We start from the raw sequence: 20,705 nt of genomic DNA, 5'->3' as shown, positions 1-20,705 counted from the left end.
ATATTTTCAAGCATGGTGGTGGCTGCATCATGTTATGGGTATGCTTGACATCGGCAAGGACTAGGGAGTTTTTTAGGATAAAAAGAGACATAATAGAGCTAGAGGAATGCCTGGTTCAGTCTGCTTTCCAACAGACCGTGGAAGACAAATTCACCGTTTAGCAGGACAATAACCTAAAACACAAGGCCAAATATACACTGGAGTTGCTTATCAAAAAGTCATTGAATGTCCCTGAGTAGCCTCGTTACAATTTTGACTTAAATTGGCTTGAACTGGCTGTCTATCAATGATCAACAACCAACTTGAAAGAGCTTGAAGAATTTTAAAAATAATCATGTGCAAATATTGTTCAATCCAGGTGTGCAAAGCTCTTAGAGACTTACCCAGAAAGACACAGCTGTAATCGCTGCCAAAGGTGATTCTAACATGTATTAAATACGTATCTAATCAAGATATATTAATTAAATGTACTTTTTTTTTACAGAGTATTTTGTGTAGATCGTTGACAAGAAAAATGCAATAAAATCCCACCTGGTAACACAACAAAATGTGGAAAAAGCCAAGGGGTGTGAATATTTTCTGAAGGCACTGTATCCTCGTACTTTGAAGGGGTAAGCGGGGTAGGCTCTAGTCGAGATGATCCTATCCGTAAATCAAATATTTAAATGTATATCAACAAGGCCACACAAAGGGCCTCCCGTGTGGTGCAGCAGTCTAAGTCACTTGAGGCGTCACAACAGACCTGGGTTCGATCCCATCACATTTGGCTGCGATGGGGAGACCCATTAGGCGATGCACAATTGGCCCAGCGTTGTCCGGATTAGGGGAAGGTTCGACCGGTCGGGATGTCCTAGTCCCATCGCACTCTAGCGACTCCTTGTGGCAGGCCGGGTGCATGCAGGCTGAATTCAGGGTGTTTCCTCCAACACATTGGTGCGGCTGGCTTCCGGGTTAAGCGAGCAGTGTCAAGAAGCAGTGCTTGGCACGGTTGTGTTTGGAGCACGCAAGGCTCTCGACCTTCACCTTTCCCAAGTCTGTACGGGAATTGCAGCGATGAGACAAGACTGTATCTACAAATTGGGGAGAAAAGGGTGTAAAAAGTACTTATACAATTATAAAAAACAAGCTCATACAATCAGACTGAGCAATGGCAGAAGGAGGTTCGGAAATTAAATTATAAAAAATATATGTTGCATTATTGTCATGAAAAATATATGTTGCATTATTGTCATGAAATAAACATACGCTGTGATTTATTAGACATACAGTGATGATTTTAAAAGACTACACTACAGGGGGGGGGTGGATTTAAAACAGGCACCAAAAATGTTCAAAGTAGTTTAATCAAAAAGACTAAACCAGCACACCACTTCAACTACAATAACTTTCTCAGTAATGGTTACAGAAAAAAAATTAATCTTGCTATGACTTCGATATGTTGTTGTTTATCTACCTTGAATGCACCATAGGTTGCTATGGATAAGGTTGTCTGTTGAATGACCAAATGTACATTTAAAAACAAACAATTGCAAAGCATGTTGGGTATTATTCTAATAAGCTCCACCCCCAAACAAGTACACATTTTGATGTTCCTGACCTGACCAAATCTGAACGAATCATAGACCTCAAGGCTATGTTTCACAAGTTTGAGCAGCAAGGTAAAGTATGACACAGTTCAGTATAGCACAGTAGAGTACGGTATGGTATGGTACGGTACAGGACAGTACAGTTTTATCACTGGGGCCTATCTCTCTGCCATCCATGACCTCTCTGCCAGGCGGTGTCAAAGACTCCAGTCACCCAAGCCATAGACTGTTCCCTCTGCTACCGCACGGCAAGCTGTACCAGTGCACCAAGTCGAGAACCAGCAGGAACCTGAACAACTTCTACAGCCAAGCCATAAGACTGCTAAATAGCTAATCAAATGGCTACCCGGACTACCCGGAGTACCTGCACTAACTCTCTTACACTGACTCTATGCACACACACTGTACTCTACCCACAAACTCAAACATACTTACACTGACAACCCAACACAAACATATAAACACACACACACACACTACAAACACACACACACTACAAACACCCACACACACATAACATGTGCACACTCACAGACTCACACGCTCTGCTGCAACGGTCAATTATCTATCCTGTTGCCTATACACTTTACCTCTACCTACAGTGCATTTGAAAGTCTTCAGACCCCTTGACTTTTTTCACAATTTATTACGTTCCAGCCTTATTCTAAAATGGATTGAAAACCCCGTAATGACAAAGCAAAAATAGATTTTTTAGACATTTTTACACATTTACACTTTTTTTTCTAACTGAAATATCATGTTTACATAAGTATTCAGACCCTTTAATCAGCACTTTGTTGAAGCACCTTTGGCAGTGATATTACAGCCTTGAGTCTGCTTGGGTATGATGCTACAATCTTGGCACACCCATATTTGGGGAGTTTCTCCCATTCCTCTCTGCAGATCCTCTCAAACTCTGTCAGGTTGGATGGGGAGCGTCGCTTCACAGATATTTTCAGGTCTCTCTAGAGATGTTCGATCGGGTTCAAGTCCGGGCTCTGACTTGGCCACTCACGGACACTGAGACTTGTCTTGAAAATTTCCCAGGACATAGACATACCGGATATGGGCAGAAAGCTTAAATTCTTGTTCATCTAACTGCACTGTCCAATTTACAGTAGCTATTACAGTGAAATAATACCATGCTATTTTTTTGAGTAGAGTGCACAATTATGAACTTGTGAAGTTATTAATAAACCAATTATGCACATTTCGGGCAGTCTTGAATCAACATTTTGAACCAAAATGCAAAGGTTCATTGGATCAGTCTAAAACTTTGCACAATGCTGATGCCATCTCGTGGCCATAATGTAAATTGCACCTGGGCTGGAATAAAACGTTATGGCCTTTCTCTTGCATTTCAATGATGATGGTACAAAAAATGGAAAACGCATTGTTTTTCTTCGTATTGTCTTTTACCAGATCTATTGTGTTATATTCTCCTACATTAATTTCACATTTCCACAAACTCCACAGTGTTTCCTTTCAAATGGTATCAAGAATATGCATATCCTTGCTTCAGGTCCTGAGCTACAGGCTGTTAGATTTGGGTATGTAATTTCAGGAGAAAATTGAAAAAAGGGGCTTATCCTTAAAAGGTTTTAACTAGTTGGATGCGAAGGATTTACTTCAGACACCCGACACGGCCCACATCCTCGTCATTCGCATTTGAAAGAGATGGAGATATTGGGGACGTAGGTTGTGTGCCTTGTAAGGATCCGACGGCGAGTGGGTATTCTGCCTCTACCATCAGCACTAATAGCCAACATACAATCATTGGATGACAAAATAGACAAGTTACGATCACAAATATCCTACCAACGGGACATTAAAAAATGTAATATCTTATGTTTCACAGTGTCGTGGCTAAACGATGACATGGATAAAATACAGCTGGTGGGATTTACGCTGCATTGGAAAGATAGAACAGCTGCCTCCGGTAAGACAAAGGGTGGCGGTCTGTGTATATTTGTAAACAACAGCTGATGCACGATATCTAATATTAAGGAAGTCTCAAGGTTTTGCTCGCCTGACGTAGATTATCTCATGAAAAGCTGTAGACCACACTATTTACCAAGAGAGTTTTCAAGTCCGCACTCAATGAGCTGCATAAGGCCACAAGCAAACAGGAAAACGCTCATCCAGAGGCGGTGTTACTTGTGGCCGGGGACTTTAATGCAGGGAAATTTAAATCCATTTGACCTAATTTCTACCAGCATGTTAAATGTACAACCAGAAAAAGCCCTTTACACAGAGACACGTACAAAGCTCTCTCTCGCCCTCCATTTGGCAAATCTGTCCATAATTCCATCCTCCCAATTCCTGCTTACAGGCAAAAACTAAAGCAGGAAGCACCAGTGACTCGGTCAATAAAGAAGTGGTCAGATTACACAGGTGCTAAACTACAGGACTGTTTTGCTAGCACAGACTGGAATATGTTCCAGGATTCTTCAAATGTCATTGAGGAGTACATCACATCAGTTACTGGCTTCATCAATAAGTACATCGGTGACGTCGTCCCCACAGTGACTGTACGCACATACCCTAACCAGAAGCCATGGATTATAGGCAACATCCTCACTGAGCTAAAGGGTAGAGGTGCCGCTTTCAAGGAGCAGGACTCTAACCCGGACCCTAATAAGAAATCCCACTATGCCCTGAGACGAACCATCAATGAGGCAAAGCGTCAATACATGACTAAGATTGAATCGCACAACAGCGGCTCCGACGCTCGTCGGGTGTGGCATGGCTTGCAAACTATTAGAGACTATAAAGGGAACCACAGCACCGAGCTGCCCAGTGACACGAGCCAACCAGACAAGCTAAATTACTTCTATGCTCGCTTCAAGGCAAGCAACACTGAAGTATGCATGAGACCATCAGCTGTTCCAGATGACTGTGTGATCACGCTCTCCGTAGCCGATGTGAGTAAAACCTTGAAACAGGTCAACATTCACAAGGGCATGGGGCCAGATGGATTACCAGGAATTATACTCCGAATATGCGCTGTCCAACTGGCAAGTGTCTTCACTGACATTTTCAACCTGTCCCGGCCTGAGTCTGTAATACCAACATGTTTCAAGCAGACCACCATAGTCCTTGTGCTCAAGAACACTAAGGGAACCTGCCTAAATGACTTCCGACCCGTAGCACTCACGTTTGTAGCAATGAAGTGCTTTGAAAAGCTGGCCATGGCTCACATCTTATTCTTCTCTTATCTCAAGATGGCATAGCAGTTCAGATGTCTTTTGTCCTCGTCTTGTCGTGTCCCGTATATATATATATATATATATATTTACAACTTTCTTTGCATACCTTTTTAAATGTATTTTTCATAAACTCATCTTCAAAACACTCTCCTGCAACCTGACTCACCAATCTATATATTTTTTTAAAAAGAAAGTATTATTTACCTCAAATCTGTAATCCTCCATAGAAGCTAACCAGAAGTTAGCCAGAAGCTAGCCTGAAGCTAATCAGAAGCTAATCAGATACTAGTTAGCTTCTTTACTGGCTAATCGTTAGTATTCAGCTAACCATGGTTTAGGTCAAATCTATCGCCAGTTTTGTACGGCGCGGCTCGGACCGGAATATACCGGACCTATTTTTCTCTCCATGTCCCTGGATTTCAACCGCTAACTCTGGACATTTATACCTGGATCTCGCAGCTAGCTAGCTGCTATCTGGCTTTCATCGATTCCGGAGCAAACATCAATTATTCCGGAGCTAGCCAGCTGAAGAGTTCCATCAATCACTCCTGGGCTACAATCACCTATCCGGACCCGTTTTACTGCCAACGCGGAGCCCGACCGGGCCTTCACGACTGGACTACCGACGTTATCTACCCGAGGGAGTTATCCGGCTGGCTCCTCCGTCGCGACGTTACCTGAACGCCCATCTGCGGTCCTCTAACCATTAGCTGTCTTATCGGCTGCTATCTGAATAGACCTATCGGACAATTTATTTATTTATTTTTTATTTTTTTCTTCTTGGGCCTCTATAACTATATCTGTTGTTTTTTTGTGTGAATTGGATTCATCCCCTCTACCACACGGAACCCCACTAATCCTACCGACGGAAACGCACGAGGTGGCTAATAACAGACCTCCATCCTATGCTAGCTTGCTACCGATGGTCCGGCTAGCTGTCTAAATCGCCGTGACCCCAACCAACCTCACTACTCACTGGACCCTTTTGACCACTCGACTAAGCATGCCTTTCCTTAATGTCAATATGCCTTGTCCATTGCTGTTCTGGTTAGTGTTTATTAGCTTATTTCACTGTAGAGCCTCTAGTCCTGCTCACTATACCTTATCCAACCTATTAGTTCCACCACCCACACATGCAATGACATCTCCTGGTTTCAATGATGTTTCTTGAGACAATATCTCTCTCATCATCACTCAATACCTAGGTTTACCTCCACTGTATTCACATCCTACCATACCTTTGTCTGTACATTATACCTTGAAGCTATTTTATCGCCCCCAGAAACCTCCTTTTACGCTCTGTTCCAGACGTTATAGATGACCAATTATTATTGCTTTTAGCCGTACCCTTATCCTTCTCCTCCTCTGTTCCTCTGGCGATGTAGAGGTGAATCCAGGCCCTGCAGTGCCTAGCTCCACTCCTATTCCCCAGGCGCTCTCTTTTGATGACTTCTGTAACCTAATAGCCTTGGACTCATGCATGTTAACATTAGAAGCCTCCTCCCTAAGTTTGTTATATTCACTGCTTTACCACACTCTGCCAACCCGGATGTTCTAGCTATGTCTGAATCCTGGTTAAGGAAGACCACCAAAAATTCTGAAATTTTCATCCCAAACTACAACATTTTCAGACAAGATAGAACTGCCAAAGGGGGCGGTGTTGCAATCTACTGCAAAAATAGCCTGCAGAGTTCTGTCCTACTATCCAGGTCTGTACCCAAACAATTTGAACTTCTACTTTAAAAAATCCACCTCTCTAAAAACAAGTCTCTCACCGTTGCCGCCTGCTATAGACCACCCTATGCCCCCAGCTGTGCTCTGGACACCAGGTGTGAACTGATTGCCCCCCATCTATCTTCAGAGCTCGTGCTGCTAGGCGACCTAAACTGGAACATGCTTAACATCCCAGCCATCCTACAATCTAAGCTTGATGCCCTCAATCTCACACAAATTATCAATGAACCTACCAGGTACCTCCCCAAAGCCTTAAACACGGGCACCCTCATAGATATCATCCTAACCAACTTGCCCTCTAAATACACCTCTGCTGTCTTCAACCAAGATCTCAGCGATCACTGCCTCATTGCCTGCATCTGTAATGGGTCAGCGGTCAAACGACCTCCACTTATCACTGCCAAACGCTCCCTGAAACACTTCAGCGAGCAGGCCTTTCTAATCGACCTGGTGGGGTATCCTGGAAGGATATTGATCTCATCCCGTCAGTAGAGAATGCCTGTTTTTTTTTAAATGCCTTCCTAACCATCTTAAATAAGCATGCCCCATTCAAGAAATTTAGAACCAGGAACAGATATAGCCCTTGGTTCTCCCCAGAACTGACTGACCTTAACCAACACAAAAACATCCTATGGCGTTCTGCATTAGCATCGAACAGCCCCCGTGATATGCAGCTGTTCAGGGAAGCTGGAAACCATTATACACAGGCAGTTAGAAAAGCCAAGGCTAGCTTTTTCAAGGAGAAATTTGCTTCCTGCAACATTAACTCAAAAAAGTTCTGGGACACTGTAGAGTCCATGGAGAATAAGAACACCTCCTCCCAGCTGCCCACTGCACTGAAGATAGGAAACACTGTCACCACTGATAAATCCACCATAATTGAGAATTTCTATAAGCATTTTTCTACGGCTGGCCATGCTTTCCACCTGGCTAGTCTTACCCCATTCAACAGCACTGCAACCCCCACAGCAACTCGCCCAAGCCTTCCCCATTTCTCCTTCTCCCAAATCCAGTCAGCTGATGTTCTGAAAGAGCTGCAAAATCTGGACCCCTACAAATCAGCCGGGCTAGACAATCTGGACCCTTTCTTTCTAAAATTATCTGCCAAAATTTTTGCCACCCCTTTTACTAGCCTGTTCAACCTCTGTTTCGTGTCGTCTGAGATTCCCAAAGATTGGAAAGCAGCTGCGGTCATCCCCCTCTTCAAAGAGGGGGGACACTCTTGACCCAAACTGCTACAGACCTATATCTATCCTACCCTGCCTTTCTAAGGTCTTTGAAAGCCAAGTCAACAAGCAGATTACCGACCATTTCGAATCTCACCATACCTTCTCTGCTATGCAATCTGGTTTCAGAGCTGGTCATGGATGCACCTCAGCCACGCTCAAGGTCCTAAACGATATCTTAACCGCCATCGATAAACATTACTGTGCAGCCGTATTCATTGAACTGGCCAAGGCTTTCGACTATGTCAATCACCACATCCTCATCGGCAGACTCGACAGCCTTGGTTTCTCAAATGATTGCCTCGCCTGGTTCACCAACTACTTCTCTGATATAGTTCAGTGTGTCAAATCGGAGGGTCTGCTGTCCGGACCTCTGGCAGTCTCGATGGGGGTGCCACAGTGTTCAATTCTTGGACTGACTCTCTTCTCTGTATACATCAATGATGTCGCTCTTGCTGCTGGTGAGTCTCTGATCCACCTCTACGCAGATAACACCATTCTGTATACTTCTGGCCCTTCTTTGGACACTGTGTTAACAACCCTCCAGGCAAGCTTCAATGCCATACAACTCTCCTTCCGTGGCCTCCAATTGTTTTTAAATACAAGTAAAACTAAATGCATGCTCTTCAACCGATCGCTGCCTGCACCTGCCCGCCTGTCCAACATCACTACTCTGGACGCCTCTGACTTAGAATACGTGGACAACTACATTTACATTTACATTTAAGTCATTTGGCTGGCTCTTATCCACTGACTTACAAATTGGTCCTTCACATGACATCTAGTGGAACAGCCACTTTACAATAGTGCATCTAAATCATTTAAGGGGGGGTGCTAAATTACTTTATCCTATCCTAGGTATTCCTTAAAGATGGGGTTTCAGGTGTCTCCGGAAGGTGGTGATTGACTCCGCTGTCCTGGCGTCGTGAGGGAGTTTGTTCCACCATTAAAGGGGGCCAGAGCACGAACAGTTTGACTGGGCATCACAAAACCCTACTTCCTCAGTGGTAGGGAGGCGAGCAGGCCAGAGGTGGATGAACGCAGTGCCCTTGTTTGGGTGTAGGGCCTGATCAGAGCCTGGAGGTACTGCGGTGCGTTCCCCTCACAGCTCCGTAGGCAAGCACCATGGTCTTGTAGCGGATGCAAGCTTCAACTGGAAGCCAGTGGAGAGAGCGGAGGAGCGGGGTGACGTGGGAGAACTTGGGAAGGTTGAACACCAGCTCTGTTCTGGATGAGTTGTATGGGTTTAATGGCACAGGCAGGGAGCCCAGCCAACAGCTTGCTGTAATCCAGACGGGAGATGACAAGTGCCTGGATTAGGACCTGCGCCGCTTCCTGTGTGAGGCAGGGTTGACTCTGCAATGTTGTAAGCAATTTAAAGGAATGGGCCACCAACTTGATGTTAGTTGAGAACGACAGGGTGTTGTCCAGGATCACGCCAAGGTTCTTAGCGCTCTGGGAGGAGGACACAATGGAGTTGTCAAATGGCGAGATCATGGACGGGCAGTCCTTCCCCGGGAGGAAGAGCAGTTCCGTCTTGCCGAGGTTCAGCTTGAGGTGGTGATCCGTCATCCACACTGATATGTCTGCCAGACATGCAGAGATGCATTCTGGTCAAAAGGGGGAAAGTGAAGATTAATGTGGTCATCTGCATAGCAATGATAGGAGAGACCATGTGAGGTTATGACAGAGCCAAGTGACTTGGTGTATAGCGAGAATAGGAGAGGGCCTAGAACAGAGCCCTGGGGGACACCAGTGGTGAGGTAAGAAACAGATTCTCGCCACGCCACCTGGTAGGAGCGACCTGTCAGGTAGGACGCAATCCAAGCGTGGGCCGAAGCAGATGCCAGGGAGAGGGTGGAGAGGAGGATCTGATGGTTCACAGTATCGAAGGCAGCCGATTGGTCTAGAAGGATGAGAGCAGAGGAGAGATTAGCTTTTGTGCGGAGCGCCTCCGTGATACAGAGAAGAGCCGTCTCAGTTGAATGACTAGTCTTGAAACCTGACTGATTTGGATCAAGAAGGTCATTCTGAGAGCCGGGAGAGCTGGCCAACCACGTTCAAGAGTTTTGGAGAGAAAAGAAAGAAGGGATACTGGTCTGTATTGTTGACATCGGAGGGATCGAGTGTTTTTTTCAGAAGGGGTGCAACTCTCGCTCTCCCTGAAGACGGAAGGGACGTCGCCAGCGGTCAGGGATGAGTTGATGATTGAGGTGACATTAAGGGAGAAGGTCTCCGGAAATGGTCTGGAGAAGAGAGGAGGGGATAGGGTCAAGCGGGCAGGTTGTGGGCGTGTTCACAAGAAGCGAGATTTCATCTGGAGAGAGAGGGAGAAAGAGGTCAGAGCACAGGGTAGGGCAGTGTTAGAACCAGCGGTGTCGTTGACAGCAAACGAGGATCGGATGTCGTCGAGCCTTCTTTTCAAAATGGTTGACGAAGTCATCTGCAGAGAGGGAGGAGGGGGAGTTCAGGAGGGAGGAGAAGGTGGCAAAGAGCTTCCTAGGGTTAGAGGCAGATGCTTGGAATTTAGATGTGATGGCTTTAAACAGAGACAGAGGATGATTGTGGACTACAGGAAAAGGATGCCAGGTCCGAGGGAGGCGAGTTTTCCCATCCATTTCCGGTCTGTAGGGAGGCCCGGAGCCCTGTTCTGTGAGCTCCAATGAGTGTCCACACACCAGCGGGAGGGGAGGACTAACAGGATCCAAACACACATAGAGAGTCAAAGGATGCAGAAAGGGAAGAGAGGGAGGGTTGAGGAGGCAGAATCAGGAGATAGGTTGGAGAAGGTTTGAGCAGAGGGAAGAGATGAAGGATGGAAGAGGAGAGAGTCCTCGGGGGAGATCCTCATAAGGGTTGGGACGGAACCATCCGAGTAGGGGCAGTGTGGGAAGTGTTGGATGAGGAATGGCAACTGCTCTGGATACAAGGTAGTGGTCGGAGACTTGGAGGGGAGTTGCAATGAGGTTAGTGGAAGAACAGCATCTTCCTGCCATCCAGCGACCTCCTTGTGAGTAGGGGAGAGAAGGTGAGAGGGTGAGGTCAAAAGAGGAGAGGAGTGGAAAGAAGGAGGCAGAGAGGAATGAGTCAAAGGTAGACGTGGGGAGGTTCTCGCCCAGGACTGTGAGAGGTGAGCCGTCCTCAGGAAAAGCTTATCAAGGCATCAAGCTCATTGATGAACTCTCCCCTGGAGGGCGATAAATGATAAGGATGTTAAGCCTGGTAACTGTGACAGCATGGAATAAAGGAGGCGATAGACAGATGGGTAAGGGGAGAAAGAGAGAATGACCACTTGGGAGAGATGTCCTCCACCACCCGCTGACCAGAAGCCTTTGTGCGAGAACACGTGGGCGGCTACTAGGAGTAGCAGTTTTTAACTGTGGTGATCCATGTTTCCGTCAATTCTACTGGAGTGGCTGAGATGAACTCTGCCTTGTTGGCAGATACCAGTTCCAGACTAACCTGGAACTCCTCTGTACTCTGTACCAGTGGGACCACCAGATTAGGGTGGCCTGCGCCCACGCGGTGTGGAGCGTTTGTATGGTCTTTAGATTTTTTAACAGGGATTAGACACATAGTTGACAGGCATTGTTGGTTAAGCAAAGGAGATTGTGACAAGTGGACTACACGTCTCGAATGTTCAGAAAGTTAATTTGATTAGAAGAATCTTTTGACTAAAATGATTGAAATGATCCAGTACTGCTGGAGAGGCTAGCTGGTAGTGGCTGCGTTGTTGACTTTGTAGGCTGGCTGGCAGTGGCTGCGTTGTTGACACTACACTAAACAAGTCGTTCCGTCGAGTGTAATAGTTTCTACAGTGCTGCTATTGCTCTAGCTGGCTAGCTAGCAGTGTTGATTACGTTAACGTTAAAAGAACGACAATAGCTGGCTATGACCTGAAAATCGTTCTAGACTTTGTCTTAGATACAAACGGCTATGTAGCTAGCTAGCTACGATCAAACAAATCAAACTGTTGTACTGTAATGAAGTGAAATGAAAATGTGATACTACCTGTGGATGTTGGAATGTTGACCGGTTGTTGAAGTTCTATTCGGTGACGTTGGCTAGCTGTTGGCTAGCTCTAAGTATCTCCTACGTTAAGGATGACAAATAGCTGGCTAGCTAACCTCGGTAAATTAAGATAATCACTCTAAGTCTACACACTCTAAACTACACAATTATCTTGGATACGAAGACAGCAAAGACAACTATGTAGCTAGCTAACACTACACTAATCAGTCGTTCAGTTGAGTGAATAGTTTCTACAGTGCTGGTAATCGTTAGCTGCTGCTGGGCAGATAGCATGTAGACTACGTTAGGATTCTAAACCATATTAAAGCATTATCTTTGATACAAAGACGGCTATGTAGCTTAGAAGAAATTGCTAAGATTAGACAAATCAAACCGTTGTACTATAATGAAATGTAATGAAAATGTAATGAAAAGTTATACTACCTGCGGACCGAAGTGTAGATGCGACCGCTCGCTCCAACCCGGAACCGGAAACTCGACTACAAATACCTAGGTGTCTGGTTAGACTGTAAACTGTCCTTCCACATCAAACATCTCCAATCCAAAGTTTAAATCAGTCTGGAAGCTAAAGCTGGGTTGCAAATGGGTCTTCCAAATGGACAATGACCCCAAGCATACTTGCAAAGTTGTGGCAAAATGGCTTAAAGACAACAGAGTCAAGCTATTGGAGTAGCCATCACAAAGCCCTGATAGTCCTATAGAAAACTTTTGGGCAGAACTGAAAAAGTGTGTGCGAGCAAGGAGGCCTACAAACCTGACTCAGTTACACCAGCTCTGTCAGGAGGAATGGGCCAAAATTCACCCAACTTATTGTGGGAAGCTTGTGGAAGGCTACCCGAAAAGTTTGACCCAAGTTAAACAATTTAAAGGCAATGCTACCAACTACTAATTGAGTGTATGTAAACTTCTGACCCACTGGGATTGTGATGAAAGAAATACAAGCTGAAATAAATCATTCTCTCTACTATTATTCTGACATTTCACATTCTTAAAATAAAGTGGTTAATGTCAGGATTTGTGAAAAACTGAGTTTAAATGTATTTGGCTAAGGTGTACAGTATGTAAACTTCCGACCTCAACTCTACATGGTAAGAAAGTGTTCTCTTTCCAGTCATTTCGGTCCTCTGAAGCAGCAGGAAGTCAGCAGGTTGTCACTGTCAAAAACACCGTCTTTGGAGAACAATACTGAGGGATTAATTTTGTGCGGACTGAGCAAGCGTTTATGCAGTGAAATAGAACTAGAACTGCCTGCATCCTCCTACGAGTTCAAATAGAGCCAAGCAACCAGCATTGCAACGGACGTGTTGGTTCATTATGTAATAAAGGTTCTAAATTCTAGCAACATCCCTAGCAACAGAAGCTACAACTCATCGAATCCTATTGTGACATTGAGGGGACATTATTTAGCTGGGGGACACTATTTGGCATGACAGGGCCTCTCAGGTGTGCGTGTTCACCCTTGACTTCATGGCCAGGCACGACTCCAACACCATCATTTAAGTTTGCCGTTGACACAACAGTGGTTAGCCTGATCACCGACAACAACGAGGGAGGAGGTCAGAGACCTGGCAGTGTGGTGCCAGGACAACAACCTCCCCCTCAATGTGATCAAAACAAAAGAGATGATTGTGGACTACAGGAAAAGGAGGACGCCCCCATTCTCATTGACAGGTCTGTAGTGGAGGAGGTTGAGAGCTTCAAGTTCCTTGGTGTCCACATCACCAATAAACTAACATGGTCCAAACACACCTAGACAGTCGTGAAGAGGGCACAACAAAACGTATTACTCCTCAGGAGACTGAAAAGATTTGGTATGGGTCCTCAGATCCTCATAAGGGTATACAGCTGAACCATCGAGAGCATCCTGGCGGCTTGCACCACTGCCTGGTATGGCAACTGCTCTGCACTACAGAGGGTAGTGCGTACGGCCCAGTACATCATTGGGGACAAGCTTCCTGCCATCCAGGACCTCCATACCAGGCGAAGTCAGACGAAAGACCTAAAAATTGTTGAAGACTCCAGTCACCTTAGTCATAGACTGTTCTCTCTGCTACCGCACGGCAAGCGGTACCGGAGCTCTAAGTCTAGGTCCAAAAGGCTTCTTAACAGCTTCTACCCCCAAGCCATAAGGCTCCTGAGCAGCTAATAAAATGGCTACCCAGACTTGTTTGTTGTTGTCCCCCCCCCCTCACCCCACCTTCTACACTGCTGCTACTCACTGGTTATTAACTATGCATAGTCACTTTAATTCTACCTGCAGTACCTACATATTACCTCAATTACCTTGACTAACCTGTGCCCTCTGACTCTGTACTCTGTACCAGTACCCCCTGTACTGTATATAGCCTCGCTACTGTTATTTTACTGCTGTTCTTTAATTTTTTACTTATTTTGTTACAGCTGCATTGTTGGTTAAGGGCTTGTAAGTAAGCATTTCACTGTAATTTGATTAGATTTTTGCCGCTGAAAAACATCCCCACTGTATGATGCTGCCACCACCATGCTTCACCGTCGGGATGGTGCCAGGTCTTCTCCAGATGTGACGCTTGGCATTCAATCTTGGTTTCATCAGACTGTACTATAGTGTACTGTAATGTGCTCTACTGTACTGTGCTGTCCAAACTTGTGAAGCATAGAGGTCTATGATTGGTTCAGATTTGGTCCAGACCAAATCTGAAACAATTATAGACTACTATGTTTGGGCCAAATATAGGCTGGTCCGGACGAGACCAGACGTCTGTGGATGTTGAAATCAAGGCCGGTCTGGACCAAATCTGAACCAAACAGAAACGTCTAAGATCGGTTTGGATTTGTTCTGGACCGAACCAAAAAGCAGCATCTGTGGACATTGAAATCAAGGTCTGTCCGGACCGCACCAAAAAAATACCCCCCAAAAAGACGTCCTCCTCACAGCTCTGTGCCAAATGCCTTAAAAAGATAATACGCTATATTCTAAACCATCTATTAAAGATTTTACATTAGACATGCATTTATTTAGTTTAACATTAGTTTTGAACTTTGTCTTTGCTTTAAAAGAAAGATAGCACCCCATGCAGTGACCCCTGTGCGGGAGCCATATAGGCCTATAGTTAGCGCGGTATCATGCTGATTGCTATTATATACCATGAACCCTTTTGGTAACGGAAGTGAAATGTAACATGAAAGTAGGGTGACTGATGTGAAATATGCCCTCCTCATTGACTGGGTGAACTCCATTCTCTGCTCCTAATGCAAAAATCACTCCGGGTCTCCGGCATAATGATTTACGATGAATCTGTGTCAATGTTGAACTCACAAACCCCACATAATCCATCTTGCAGATACCTACCCACCTTGCAGTCGGACTGGAGGAATGCAGCATTCCCCGTTTCTAAGTGTCAAATCTATTACTGGGCTCATCTGTAATCACAGTGGGCCTCTGTGCCCCACAGATGGTAATTACCTGTATACAGACACACCCTGCTAAAGGTAAAAACTCGGCAAACCACGGTTCCTGTGCTTCCAAGCTATTTCACCGGTCTGTTTGGGGTGTTTCAATGGATGGTAAACTGGGAACGGATATGGCTAAAATCGCATTAAATTAATAGGCCACTGACCTTGGTGGAATGGATATTGTACAAGTCAAAGATTGAATGATGTGCACTGCAAATATCTCAAATACTGTATCTCAGATGTATAGCTTCTTGCGCAAGTCAAGCTTCCTCTTTGAGACAGTGATTTTTCACACATTCAGACTACATTGCAAAATCTATTTCCCCCTTTTTTTACAGAGCGACACACGCTGACAAACATTAGCTTGTGTGTGATCATGTGTGGTGTCAGCGCCTAAATAAGTCGAGGTGGAATCCTCTGTGTACACACTACATCACAGCAGGTTGTCACATTGTGTCAGTGTCATGTCAGCGCCGTGTCAGCATTGTGCATCTGTTGCAGTCACATCTCAGAAGACACAGGAAATGTCTCTATTGACTTCATCTGTTTGCTTGGCAGCCTGCCTGATTGCTGGAGTAGAAAAGAGCCAGACAAAGCCAGTCAGTGAACCCACTGTCCAAAACACATTACTTCACAGTGCAAAAAATGCAGCCAAACTATCTGTCACCACCGCCACTGCTCTAGACATAAAAGGCCATCCGGTGTTGTAAACATCGCAACATACATACTATGCAGCCCAGTCCTGATAAAGAAACAGTACCAGTCAAAAGTTTGGACACACCTACTCATTCCAGGGTTTTTTTCTTTATTTTTGCTATTTTCTACATGGTAGAATAGTAGTGAAGAGATCAAAACTACGATATAACACATATGGAATCAAGTAGTAACCAAAAAAGTGTTAAGCTAATCAAAATATATTTTTATTTGAGATTCTTCAAAGTAGCCACTCTTTGCCTTGATGACAGCTTTGCACACTCTTGGCATTCTCAAAAACAGCTTCACCTGGAATGCTTTGCCAACAGTCTTGAAGGAGTTCCCACATATGCTGAGCACTTGTTGAAAATAGTAAAAAATTAAGAAAACCCTGGAATGAGTATGTGCCCAAACGTTTTACTGCTACTGTATGAGTAGAATGGTGCAGGAGAGGATGACAGACGTTTTAAGTGCTCCTAACCAACTGAGTTATTTATGTATTTATTTATTTGTGTTTGTAACTTTTAAAATTATTTTATTTTGTACATAATGTTGCTGCAACCGTCTCTTATGACCGAAAATAACTTCTGGACATCAGAACAGCGATTACTCACCACAATCTGGTAGAAGCTTTTTCCTTTAACTAGTCTGACATGAAGGATATACTGCTTTCCCGGAAACAGGCCCAAATCCCCATAATTTGCGTGAAGAGAAGACTGAGAAAAAGGGGCGAAGGTCGGGCTGCCTTCCGAGAATTCATAGTCGAGCGAGTAAACCTCCACCGCCATCCGTTTTATTGGCAAACATGTAATCATTGGACCTACGAGCAAGATTAAACTACCAACGGGACATTAAAAACGGTAATATCTTATGTTGCACCAAGTCGTGGCTGAACAATGACATGAACAACATACAGCTCGCAGGTTTTACACTGTATCGGCATGATAGAACAGCAGCCTATGTATATTTGTAAACAACAGCTGGTGCACAATATCTAAGGAAGTCTGTAGGTTTTGCTCGCCTGAAGTAGATTATCTCATGATAAGATGTAGACCACACTATCTACCTACAGAGTTCTCATCTGTATTTTTCGTATCTGTCTACATACCACCACAGACCGATGCTGGAACAAAGACCGCACTCATTGAGCTGTATACCGCCATAAGAAAACAGGAAACCGCTCATCCAGAGGTGCTCCTAGTGGCCCGGGACTTTAAGGCAGGGAAACTTAAATCCGTTTTACCAAATTTCCACCAGCATGTTAAATGTGCAACCAGAGGGAAAAAACTCACACACAGAGATGCATACAAAGCTCTCCCTCGCCCTCCATTTGGCAAATCTGACCATAAATCTATCCTCCTGATTCCTGCTTACAAGCAACAATTAAGCAGGAAGCACCAGTGACATGGTCAATAAAAAAGTGGTCAGATGAAGCAGCTGCTAAGCTACAGGACTGTTTTACTAGCACAGACTGGAATATGTTCAGGGATTCTTCTGATGGCATTGAGGAGTACACCACATCAGTCACTGGCTTCATAAATAAGCGCATTGATGACGTCGTGCCCACAGTGATTGTACGTACATACCGCAACCAGATGCTATGGATTACAGGCAACATCCGCACTGATCTAAAGGGTAGAGCTACCACTTTCAAGGAGCGGGACTCTAACCCGGATGCTGACAAGAAATCCCACTCTGCCCTCCGATGAACTATCAAACGCTATAGGGAGGAGGTCAGAGACCTGACCTTGTGGTGCCAGGACAGCAACCTCTCCCTCAACGTGATCAAGACAAAGGAGATGATTGTGGACTACAGGAAAAGGAGGACCGAGCACTCCCCCATTCTCAGCGATGGGTGCTGTAGTGGAGCAGGTTGAGAGCTTCAAGTTCCTTGGTGTCCACATCACCAACAAACTAACATGGTCCAAACACACATAGACAGTCGTGAAGAGGGCACGACAAAACCTATTCCCCCTCAGGAGACTGGAAATATTTGGCATGGGTCCTCAGATCCTCAAAAGGATATTATACAGCTGCACCATCGAGAGCATCCTGACGAGTTGCATCACTGCCTGGTTTGGCAACTGCTCGGCCTCTGACCGCAAAGCACTACAGAGAGTAGAGCGTACGTCCCAGTACATCATTGGGGCCAAACTTCCTGCCATCCAGGACCTCTATACCAGTGGGTGTCAGAGGGAGGCCCTAAAAATTGTCAAAGACTCCAGCTACCCTGGTCATAGACTGTTCTCTGCTACCGCATGGCAAGCGGTACCGGAGCTCCAAGTCTAGGTCCAAGAGGCTTCTAAACAGCTTCTACGCCCAAGCCATAAGGCTCCTGAACATCTAGTCAAATGGCTTCCCAGACAATTTGCATTGTCCCCGCCCTTTTTATTATTTATGGATAGTCACTTTAGTAACTCTACCTAAATGTACATATTACCGTAAATACCTCGGCTATCCAGTGCCCACACACATTGACTCTGTACTGGTACCCCCTGTATATAGCCTCACTATTGTTATTTTACTGCTGCTCTATTTTAATTTTTCTAACTGCATTGTTGATTAGGGCTTGTAAGGAAGCATTTCACTGTAAGGTCTACACCTGTAGACCTTGTTTTTGGCGCTTGTGACAAATACAATTTGATTTGATTTACATTGTATTTGCCACTATGTCCGAGAGTCAAGGCACGTGCTTTGCAACGTGTTCCTAACTGATAATCAATGACTATACAAGCCAAATGAGAAAAGTGTCACTTAATTATAGTAGGCTATGTTGGTGCTCCTAGGTATGAACAAACTGTTCAAAGCTAGGGGATGGAAATAGGTCCGTGATATTCAGATCTGGGCCTCACGCTGGGGTTTTTTCTCTTCTTGGCAGTTCATGATTGGTTGAGTAATGGATTAATGTAATTGATTGGCCAGAAAGTCCACTCATTCCCAGCTCTAAATCAGTCCCTGATTAGAGGGAAAGAAAGGAAACCTAGCAGTATCGAGGAGAACTTCAAGGCCCAGAGTTGAATAGCCCTAAACTAGGACCTGCTGATATACTTATAGTTAACTAAGAGGTACACCATGGTCCTTATGCATCGCTCTCACCAGCGGCCTGTGGTGGAAGCATTTGGTTTTTGTTATGGTTATTCTTCGGCGCTGTGATTGGAATAGAAATGTGAAACTTACCGATGGACCCGGATCCTCGTCTTGACTTTAATGGCCAAGCGAAATGAGAAGGTGACACGTCGAACCGAAACACCAGGGCACAGCCACAATACACACCCGTAAATGATCAAACCTTCAAAGAGACTCACAAGGAAGTCGATGGCTAGAATGAGAGGAACTTAATAAGTCAAGCTTTGAAGCGAGCAGAGGAAAAAAAAACACCAGCCATCCACAGACCAAGATGACCGTGGCATTGGGTGACCCTTGACGCCCTGTGTGATTAACGGCATTATGGTCATTTCTGACGGCGTTTGAAATACTCTCTGATCAACACTCTGCACCCTTTTATTGGTCGCACTGTCAGACACTGAGACAGACTTTGTTTTCACAGCGCAAGCCTAGTCTGGAGCTGTCTGCTTGAAACGAATATGACATGAATAGATATGCGACTCATTAAAAAACAAGTTTCCTGCTGATCAGCACTGTTGGGCAATTACTATAATTGATTGGTGATTCAGCTCCCTCAAGGGAAGGTAGAGAAGAAGAAGTAATATTCCTCTCCGCTTGCCTTGTACACATCTGGACTCAAACTTTGGAATAGATGAAGAAGGCACGTAATCAATAGCAAATGTTCACACTGGGTCAGACTTGTAAAAAAAAATGGCCCTTGGTCTGAGCAAAAAGAGAAGGTGATGGAAAACTAATGTTCAAAAAACAAAAGACAGCTCGGCAGGTTTTCATGATGATAACTAAGGCCAGATGACTCCTAGTCCACATGTACAGCTGCAGGACAAAGTGACAGTTAGGCTTTAACAATATGGCTGACAGCTCCTGATGATGGGATCCAAAGATCAAAGTTGAGGCCCACGTGCTGCTAAATTAACCCTGTTGACATTCTACCCCAAGCCACAGATGCATGTGTCAAATCGTCCAATCCATCACGGTCCTGCACTCATTTTCTGCTGTTGATACAGATGAACAGAGAGTGAGAGTGAAAAAGGAGTCCATCTGAGTCAGTATTAGTTAGCTCTAAATGTGGAACTGGACCCCCTGGCTGTGGGAATCATTGCAACACTCATCAGCAGCCCCAATCCCATGTACACACACACACACACACACACACACACACACACACACACACACACACACTCAACCTAACCTCTACCACCACCAGCCTGTAGCTCTAATGTTAGTTTCTCACTTTCACAGCTGCAGCAGAGTTCTAGTACGTGAGACCAACAACATGCCAAAGGACATCACAGTAAGGAGAGTTTGACGCGTGAGGGGTTGTGTTGCTAATTTCCTTAATGTTAACATTCTCTGATAAGCTACAGACTGCATGTTGATGTGGACAGTGTGCCACTGCTGATGTGGTACATGATGAAGGTACATGCAGTCTATATTCAGTATGACTCTGTTACGATGCTAACCAAAGATATCTAAAACTCTTCTCTGCTTTGTTAATATAAAAATAATACAATTTGTTAACTTTAAGGGGTAATCTGCAGTTCTAACAATAACAAAGCAGACTCTCCCACCACTGTTTTGGTAAAGGGATGAGGGATGGGGCTGAGGAGATGTAACCACTTTCAAATTAATTGACAGAGCTATGGATGCAAGGATTGACTGTCCATGAT

Source organism: Oncorhynchus masou, chromosome 26 (genome assembly GCF_036934945.1).
Source record: "Oncorhynchus masou masou isolate Uvic2021 chromosome 26, UVic_Omas_1.1, whole genome shotgun sequence".
Classification (NCBI taxonomy): domain Eukaryota; kingdom Metazoa; phylum Chordata; class Actinopteri; order Salmoniformes; family Salmonidae; genus Oncorhynchus; species Oncorhynchus masou.
The sequence above is the reverse complement of the archived record's forward strand: the minus strand, read 5'-3'. Positions refer to the sequence as shown.